Here is a 10,869-nt window from a genome sequence, read left to right on the forward strand (position 1 = left end):
GGAACCTAGATCCAGAGGGCCTGGAGGAAGGTAGAATCTCCAGTGAGTAGTATCCAATCTGTCTAGGCGGGGCTGATGCAATGAAATGCAGACAGGTCTCTTGTGATACAACAGTGAATAGTTGTTATCAGAACTGATTTTGAGGGTTGGAACTGTAAAGGTAGATGTTTTATAGCAAAGAGGGGAATGATTAACTTTTCAGTCTAGGAACGGAGGAGAGCAGAGAGCGGGGCCCTACCCAGAGAAACAGTGATGCCTGAAATGGAGGCAGAGATGATGACATGTAGTGATGGAGCAGCTGGAGACTTTAGATCCAGAGAGGGAGAGCAACTGTGTGCTGAAGACCTGAGGGGTACGGGGGGCAGGATTGCAGGGTATACCCTTTGGTTGGTTGATGATGCATGGAGGGGATTGTAGCCATGCAATGAGACGATATACAATAGAATGAATGTGAAATTAATGTTCTCCCATGTAAACTATCAAATAATTCACAATAAAACATTTCAGAAAAAAATTATATCTATACACATTTTGTAGCAAAAGGAGGGGAGTGATTGACTTTGCAGTCCAGGAGTGGTGGTCCCTGGGACCATCAAGGGAGAAGAGCGGAGTGTTGGACCCTATCCAGAGAAACAGTGATGCCAGAGATGGAGGCAGATACGATGATGTGGAGAGATGGAGCAGCTGGGTACTCTAGACCCAGAGAGGGAGAGGGACTGTGTGCTGACGACCGGGGGGCAGGCTTGCAGAGTGTACACTTGGTTGGTTGATGATGCATGAAGGGGATTGTAACCATGGCAGTGAAATGATATACTATATGATGAATGTAAAGCTAATATTCTCCCATGTAAACTATCATATAATTCACAATAAAATATTTTTTTAATGAAAAAAAAAAAAAAGATGGTAGGAAAGAATTGACAGAAGGAACAGGTAAATGGTACAGCCAAACTAATATCATATACTTGTAAAGAATTTTTAAAAAGATTAATTAAAAATAAACAAATAGGGGAGGCTATGGATCATGATTTCTGATACACTTCTAATAAGATCTCTCGTGGTCTCCTTTTGGTTAGAAGGAGATATATGGACTCTTTGATTGATACATAGTCAGAGTGGGTTTGTTGACTCTGCTGGAGCCTGCAGAAGACAACATTAAGAAGTGTCTGTCCTTAAAAAATCAGTTGCTGTCAAGTTGATTCTGACTCATAGCAAACCCATGTGTTTCAGAGTAGAACTGTGCTCCCTAGAATTTCAATGTCTGTGATCTTTTGGAAGCAGATAGCCAGGTTTTTCTTCTGAGGCACCTCTAGGTGGATTTGAGCACCAACTTATTAGTTTATAGCCGAGCACTTACTGATTTATACTACCCATATTTACCCTTAGTCCCAAGGGTGGATTACCCAATAAGCAAGGTAAACAATATGTAGTAATCAGTTTCTCATTGCTTATCTTACTCACTGGGTACTCCCTCCCTGCCAGAGACTGTACATTTGAAAAGAGGCTTTGATTCTGTAGGAAGGTGCTGTGAGTTGAAAGAGAGACAGATGACAGATGTCAGCCACACCTAGAAGTAGAATCTTTAATATGGTAAAGAAAAAAGGAAAATTGTTCACTATAGATTAGTAAGTAAGTACAAGTAACCCTGTGCTTGCATTACTTATTGAGTAATCCACTCCTGTTTAGTCCTATTCATTTCAATACTATTGTCAGCTATATCTCTCAAGCTCATCACTGACTCCACGCTCTAAGGGACCACTGAGGTATTGGAGAGGTCACACAAGCTCCCACTCACCCACTCATCAGCTGTGGAACCTTCTTTGACCTTCAGTTATCTTCCATAAGTCTCTATAAAATGATGATACCTCATAGAGATGGTGTGAGGATTAATTGTCCAACAGAAGTAAAATATTTAGTATTTTATCAATAAGCATTGATTTCCTTCAAGTTTTTGAAAAGACTAGGATTCAATATTATCTCAACAGCTGTGAGTGATAAATTAAAAGCCCCAAACATAAAATATACTAGAACAAATGCATGCTTACCTTAAAGTATACAAATGTAGACATAAACTGGGGAGAACCAACCTAATATCAATTTTAAATTTAAAAAAGAAAAAGATTTGAAGAATTTTACAACACACTGTGAGTGTAACATAAACAGGATGATTTTGTTGTTGTTGTAAAACATATAACACATATACACATCACACAACATTTGCCAATTTAACATTTTTCAGGTACAAAATAATGTAACTTATTTTGTGAAGTAACTTACATTAATCATTCTGTGCAACCACAAACCATTATCATTACCAAATTTCCCATCACCGTAAATGAACACTGGCTAAACTAAAATTCCCCCACCCCACTTCTCCTTTCTTCCTGTCTACCCCTGTAGCCACTAATACACATTTGCTTATTCTTAGTATATCATACATGTGAGTTCATACAATATTTGACCTTTTGCGGTTGACTTATTTCACGGAGCTTAAAGTTCTTGAAGTTCATTCATATTGTAGTATCAGTCAGGAATTTATTTCTCTTTTTGGCTGGATAGTATGCCATTGTATATAAGAGGTTACCTTTTAAAAGACTTATACAAGCGAGCTTCGAAAAGTTCATGGAAGAAAACTTCTGACAAGATGGCAGACTAGGCAGATGCACTACATGGAACCTCTACAATAAAGAGATAAGAGCCAAAATGAAACAGAAAGAAAACTGAAACAGACACAGATGAAAATACTGCAATTCTGAATGTTCAGAGGGAAGATTAGAGAAGTGGGTTGCTGGGCAGAGAAGCTGAGCAAAGAGAGGGAGGACTGACTGGTGAACAGCCAACCAGACTCAGTGAGATCATCTTGAACTTTTGTGACTAGTGTTCGTGACAGAGGTCGCCTGGCAGAGGAAATTCATATGGGCAATGGGAAAGGTGTAATTCCTCCTTTTTGCCCATGCTCTCCCTGGTGACCAGAGGTGTGGCCAACTCCCACCTTCATCCAACTTCAGCCCAGACCCTGCTCTCTTGTTTGTGAACCAGACCAGTGTGAGGCAGGGGCCAGCTGTGGCACTTTGGTACCTGAATTCACACAGGCTCAGCTTCAGACCTACAGAACCAGCAGAGCCACCAGACTGATATTAGTCTAGCAGAAACACTCATAAACAGCCACCCTGCCCCCAACTCCATGAGCTACTTGTTCAGAATGAGTGTTCTGAACAAAGACAACACCTAGACCTATAGGAATTCCATCTGAGGCCAGGAACTCCAATGTCACGTCCCTCCCACACCTACCTCATGAGCTCCTTGGTTGGCAAGAACCCCCAGGGTTTTCTCCTCTCCAGGTTCAACAACTGCACTGGTTTTATTGTTTTTGTTTTTGGTGTTTTCCTTTCACTGTTTCATTGTTTTTGGTTGCTTATTCTTTCTTCTCCTACTCTTCTCTGTCCATTCCCTTGAAGTTTATCCTTTCTACCTCCACTTTTTTTTAAAGTTTTTATTGTGAATTGAGTGATAGTTTATATGGGGGAACATCAGTTTTACATTCATCGTTTCATTGTAATGATTACAATCTCCTCTGTACATAATCATTCAACAGTATTTATTTTTGCTTCTATTCCCTCTGTTTGATTTGTTTTGTGTGTGTGTGGGGGGGATGGTATACACAAAAAACTCAGGAATATATAATCATTTAAACAACCAAGGGACATATTCTGCAAGCCTGCCTCCTGGCCACCAGCACCTGGCTGACAGCACACAGCCTTTCTCTTTCCATGAGTCTGGAGTCCTCAGCTGCTCTCTCTCTCTCCATGCCCTCATCTCTGTCTCCATCTCTGGAGCAGGGGGTTCTCCTTTTTGCCACCTGACAGGAGACAGCAACCTGGCCCATATAGCCCAACCACAACTGTAATTTCTGAAGCTGCACCCACTGGGCAAGAGACAATATCAACTCCTATACCACCTGATCAATGACAGACAGCAGCCATCACCAGCCAAATCCACCCTAAACTGAGGTGCAGGAACAGAGAACAGTGCACATGTTTCTGCTCTCCAAGTATAATCACAGAAGACAGTTCGTGAAAGCCTGAGACTACACCAACATACAATCATCAATGAAATACAAATATGACAACACCACAATGTCTTGGGTGTGGGTCATGACAAATTATGGACAACACTAAGGAGAATGAGTATTCCGGAGCACTTAATTATGATCATGAAGAACCTGTACATAGATCAAGAAGTAGTTGTTCAAACACATCAAGAGAACAGTGAATGGTTTAAAAATAGGAAAGGTTTGTGCCAGGATTGTATTCTTTCACCATACCTATTCAATCTGCATTTTGAGTAAATAATCCTAGAATTTGGATTATATGAAGAAGAATGTGGTGTCAGGATTGGAAGAAGGCTAATTAACAACCTGCAATATGCAGATGATACAACCTTGCTGGTTGAAAGTGAACAGGACTAAAAATACTTACTACAATAACCATGTGGGGGCAATGTCTGACTTCCCATGGTCTCAGAAGAGGGAAAAAGAATCAAACTCAAAATCAGCCCTGTTCACTTTCCTAATAAACCTCATAATCATGAGTATTGTTATGAGTTCTGTGTGGTCATTGAAATGAATTGTTGAATCAAGATGTGAAGTAGAAAGTGCTGTGGGAAGAATGGTTGGTGTTAGAATAGGGTAAAGAAGGTTGTAAGGGAGAAGCATGTCTGTCCTCATCAATGGACCAATAAATAACATCAAAATAAATGGAGAAAAGATTGAAGTTGTCAAAGACTCTATTTTGCTCAGATCAACCCTTGACACTCATGGAAGCAGCAGTCAAGAAATCAAACAATGTATTGTATTAGGCAAACCTGCTGCACAAGAACTCTGTAAAGCACTCAAGAGCAAAGATGTCAGTTTGCACCTTATTTTCAATAACCTCATAGGCATGTGAAAGTTGGACAATGAATAAAGAAGACTGCAGAAGAATTGATGTATTTGAGTTATGGTGTTGGATGAGATATTCAGAGTACCATGGACTGCCAAAAGAACAAACAAATCTGTATTGTTAGATATACAGTCAGAATGTTCCTTAGAAGCCAGTATGGCCGACTTCATCTCTCATACTTTGGACATATTACCAGGAGGTAATGTGGAGGGTCAGAAAAAAAGAAGATGATCCCCAACAAGATGAATTGGAGCAATGGGCTCAAGCATAAAAACAATTGTAAGGTTGGCATAGGACCAGGCAGTGTTTCATTCTGTTGTGCATAGGGTCACTATGAGTTGGTACTGACTCGATGACACTTAACAATAACAACATGTGCATGTGAAAGTTGGACAGTGAATAAGGAAGGCTGTAGAAGAATTGATGCTTTTGAGTTATGGTGTTCTAGAAGAATATTAAAGTTACCATATACTGCTAGGAGAACAAACAATCTGTGTTGGAAAAGTACAACCAGAATGTTCCTTAGAAGCCAAGATGGCTGACTTCATCTCTCATAAATTGGACATATTATCAGGAGAGACCAGTCCCTGGAAAAGGACATTATGCTTGGTAAAGTGGAGGGACAGAGTAAAAGAGAAGGACCCCCAACAACATGGACTGGTACAGTGACAGTGGGCTGAAGCATAGCAGCAATTGTGAGGATGACACAGGACTAGGCAGTGTTTCATTCTGTTGTAGGAACCAACTCGATGGCACTTAACAGCAACAACAATCTAACAAGGAGAACCAATAAGACTAAACTCTGATTTCTCAACAGAAACCATGCAGGCAAGAAAAAAAAGAGATGACATATACAAAACTTTGAATGAAGAAATTTGTCAACCAAGAGTCATAAAACCAGCAAAGTTGTCCCTCAAATATGACAGTGAAACTAGGACATTTCCAGATAAACAAAAATTAAAGGACAACAAACAAGATGGCAGAGAAGGTGGGAGTGCAGTGAGTAACTCCATCAGCAACAACACAGAATACCGGACTAAGCAGGCTCAGGGGATGGTCCCAGAACTCTGAACCACATATAAAGGAATATTTAGAAGGTTGGAAGGCTTACAGCTAGGGGAATTTGTAGCAGAAGAACTCCATTGCTTTCTAATACAAGATGTTCAGCTGCTCCCATAGCCACCATCTTGGGTGAGACCAAGTGGGAGAAGGATCAGAGCAGCCAGGATGCCTGACAGAACCACAGAGATAAAGGTGTGGACACTTTTTTTTTCTTCTGGTATCTGTTCATTGGTCTCTCACTGTCTGCACAACTCCATTCTGGTGACTAGAGGAGATGCCTGAGCGAGTGGACACAGAACCCCCACCCCTGAAGGGTTCTATTACGCATGTGCACAGATCTCCTCAAAATTTAAAATGACAGTTTCCACTTAAAACCAAATGGCCACAGCTGGCCCTGAACTGTTTATAACTAGAAAAAAGATCTGAACAAGCGTTGTAGAGCAGGACAAGCAGACTAAAAAGGAAATAGGGAGAAAATTAAATCCTGAGTTATGTCACAATGACCAACAGTGGCATCTTGAAATTTCTCAGGAAGAAGAGTGAAAAGGGAAGCCCATCTCCTGATTACATCTACCTGGAGGGAATCAGAAAGCATAAAAAATACCAAAATACACACCCATCTATGTATTAAGGCCACAGACAACTCCTGAATATGCCCAAAAAACAGAAATAGATGACCATATCAGCACATGTCCAGAAATGAGATAAAGTGACTGAGGCAAATGAGCTGGAAGGAGACCTACACTCCATACTAGAAGATGGGCAAGCTTTGGAAATGCCAGAGAAGGAATTCAGAAAAATGATCATAAAATGTATCAAAACATTATACAATGGAGTTGAGAAAAATAAGGAAGAAGTCAGGAAAGCACTACAGGAGCAATCAAATTAGATAGATACAGCATTGGAAACAATTCAAAACCTGCAAAAAGAGGTCCAGATGATTAATGATAGAATATCAGAAATGGACAATACACTGAAAGGGCAAAGGAGTAGAACTGAAGAGCCAGAAGCCAGTACTAGTGAGCGAGAAGATAAATCTCTCAAAACTACTAAGATAAGAAGAGCAAACACAAAAAAGGATTTAAAAAAATCTGAAGAAGGCCTAAAATTCATGTTGGACAACATGAAGAGGAATAACTTAAGAATTATCGGCATTCCAGAACAGGAAGAATCCCACAAGTCCACAGAGGAGATAGTTGAAGAGCTTCTAGAAGAAAATTTTCCTAGCATCCTGAAAAGTGAAAAAATAAGCATTCAAGAAGCTCAACAAACCCCAAGAAGGATAGACCCTAAAAGACAATCACCAAGACATAATAATCAAGCTTTCCAAAATCAAAGATAAGGACAGAAGTATAACATATAAAGGCAAGCAAATCATATTAATCTCGGATCTCTCCACAGAAACCATGCAGGCAAGAAGGCAATGGAGAGACATATAAAAAACCCTGAAAGAAAAAACTGCCATCCAAAATCCTCTACCCAGTAAAGCTGTCAATCAAATACGATGGTGTCATCAAAACATTCCAGGATAAACAGAAGTTAAGGGATTTTGCCAAAGCCAATCCTGCTATGAAAAACATCCTAAAGGAAGTTCTGTGAACTGAGAACCAAGAAGAACAGACAACAACTAGAAAATGACATATGTGGCAAAATCACCCTGAACTCAATCAAAAAATGGAAGAGTCAAGAACAGAATAAAATTATAAGAACAGAAGATCTTGGAGGTCAGTCTATGAGCAAAACAATTACAATGTGAAAGAAGGTAAACACAGATGAACATAGATCCAGGTGGTGAGAAGGTCAGGTAGATTACTGGATAAAATAGACTGTCTTAAATGGAGGGAAGAATTAATGGAATATAAGGTAACCACAACAATGGTGTTGGGGTGGGGGAATTAGCTCCGGTGTTGGGGAGGGCAATACAAGAAGGGGAAGGAGGTGGAAGAACAAGATAGATAAGGGAACACTGAGATAAGTTTGCATGGCCTAAGTGGGATAGGGGTTAAAAGTGATGCATGCTCAACCTTGGAACAACAGGGCTCTGGGATACAGGGATCTAGGTATAGCTTGAAGAGGGGAAATAATACTAAAATGCTTGACTGTCTTATGCATATTACTTTCCCTTGCCTACTATTGTAAAATAGGCACTTGAGTGGGATAGAAAGGAATGTTGGGAAACATGATTAGAGAAAACTTGTAAGCCCATCTTCTTCAGCCTGTAACTGATTGGAATACCTAAAAGGAGTTCTAGAACTTGCCCAGTGAAATAGGCCTCGTGCAAAGCCTTTGCAGAGTATAGGACCTTAGGTGAATCCTGAGTTCCATCCAGAACCTTATGAGGTGGGACATTCCCACTAGAAAGGACAAGCAGACCAGCCTGGAACAGCTAGAGTGACAGAAGATACATCTTCAAAGAAATATCATCAGGAAAAACCCAAAAGAAAAATGTCAGCATGACTGGCTACTACAAGGATAAGCAAGCTGTTCGCCACAAAGACATCAAGGCAAGCAATCAAGCTCCTTCAGGACAAACTCCCTCTAAGACTAAAATTCAAAGGGATCACACAAACAAGCAAGTAAGCTTGCTGGTGACCACATTGGTCTACTGGTGAGTGGAAGAGGGGGAAAGGCAGCAATGAAGAAATGGGCTGAGTTCAACCACAGTCCATTGACTCCCTTTGACCTGGAGGTGAGAGTGAGAAGAGGAAGGGGCTGATTGGTCCAAAGTGTGGTGAGACCTGAGGACACTTGAGCCCAAGGACAAGGACTTAGCCACAGAGGGCTAGAGCTGATAGTGAAGCATCCAGCTGATATGAAGTGAGGGGAGATGCACAAGAACACCCAAACTTGCAGACAGGACCCATTTGGCCTAGCCTTGATAGCTCGATTATCAAAACTCAACTAGAGGAAGATTATTAGGAAAAAAATTTTTTTCATAAAGGAAACAAGGATAAATTGCTACAATTTGATGAACCTGACCTATACTCAGAGAGGTCGTAACTCTAATTACCAACAGAGAGAGAAGGAGTCTTCACATCAAGTATCAATGCTATCCCCTCTGTACACAGGGTAGATAGGGACGGGCAACTTAGACATTGGCTACCTAAAATGAGGGGGTGATAAAGACACGAAATGATTGGCTTACAAGGTTTCAAGAGGGAGTTTAGTTTAAGAGTATGGGGGGAAAGAAAGAGTCCTCATTGAATAGATTTCATCTCGTCTATATGCGACTGGTGAAAAGAGATGGGTATAAGATTCGTATGATTCTATAGTGAATAATTGTTATCATGACTAATTGCAACTGTTACGGTTGTAAAGGTAGAAGTTTTGTAACAAAAGCAGGGGAGTGGTTAATCGTACAGTCCAGAAACAGAGGACCCTAGGACCATCAAGGGAGAAGCGCAAAAGCAGAATGCAGTACTTTATCCAGAGACGCAGCTACGCTAGAGACTGAGGCAGAGATGGGGTCATGGAGAGGAGGAGTGGCTGAGGACTCTAGATTCGTGGGAAGAGAGGGACTAAGAGCTGGTGGCCAGGAGGCAGATTTGCAGAATGTGCTCTTTGGAGATGTAAATTATTATATATGCCTGAGTGTTTTGTTTTGTTTTTAAAAGCTAAAGTGGATAAAGAGAAATATTGTTAACTGGTGGTACATGGAGGTGATTATAATCATTGTAATGAAACAAGGTGTATGATTTGTTGAATGTAAAACTGATGATCTGTCCTATAAACTTTCACTCAATCAACAATAAAAACCTTAAAAAAAATTAAAGGAATTTGTAAAAAATAGACTAACTGTACAAAAAATACTAAAAAGTGTTCTTTGTACTGAAAATCAACAACAGCAGAAAACAACCTGAGATTACCACGCATAATTCACCACCCAGAACTCAATCCAGATAGAGAGTATTTCAAGTAAAACAAACCTACAAAACTGAAAATAGGAATTGGATATCAATTTATAATGAATTCAATTACAAAGTAAAAAGAAGGCATAATGTATATAAAGAAATTGTAAATGTCAAAGAAGTCAGATTTCAAGATAAAACAGACTGCTTCAAATGGGGGGGGGGAATTAATAAATTACTGGGTAACCTCAAAGAAATGTATACACTTTCACATCAAAATAAAAAAGAAGAAAATCAGAAAGATTTTATAAACATTAACACAACAGAAATGAAAAGAAGAAAACCCACAAAAAAATGAAGCACAGAAATTATATGGAGCAAAGAAACCAGCATTACCACACACAAAACCCGTACACACACACACACACACACACACACAGCAAAGTGATAGCAATCAATTCAATTACACTGAAAGTAAATGGATTGAATGCACCAGTCAACAGACAGACAGTAGCAGAATGGATAAGAAAACAGGATCCTTCAGTATCCTTTCTACAAGAGACACATCAAAAAGGAGACAACCTAAATGCCCATCAACAAAAGAATGGTTAAACAAACTGTGGTACATACACACAATGGAATATTACTCAACGTTAAAGAATAATGATAAATCTGCAAAATGCCTCACATCATGGATGACTCTGGAAAACATTATTCTGAGTGAAATTGTTGTTGTTGTTGTTAAGTGCTGTAGAGTCAGTTCTAACCCATATCAACCCTGTAGAGGGTTTCCAACCAGTGACTGGTCAGCTTGAACAGCCATATTTGAGGTTCAAACTGACTTTGCAGTCCAACACATTAGTCCACAGACCACACCAGGACTCCTGAGTGAAATTAGTCAGTCATAAAAGGACAAATATTGTACTGTGTAAAATCACTGTTGTAAAAAGTTAAGAAAAAGGGGAGGAACAAACAAGATGGCGGATCGGGTGGACATATAGCAGAGAGCTCCGCCAACA

The sequence above is a fragment of the Chrysochloris asiatica genome, unplaced genomic scaffold (genome assembly GCF_000296735.1).
Source record: "Chrysochloris asiatica unplaced genomic scaffold, ChrAsi1.0 scaffold00011, whole genome shotgun sequence".
NCBI classification, from domain to species: Eukaryota; Metazoa; Chordata; class Mammalia; order Afrosoricida; family Chrysochloridae; genus Chrysochloris; species Chrysochloris asiatica.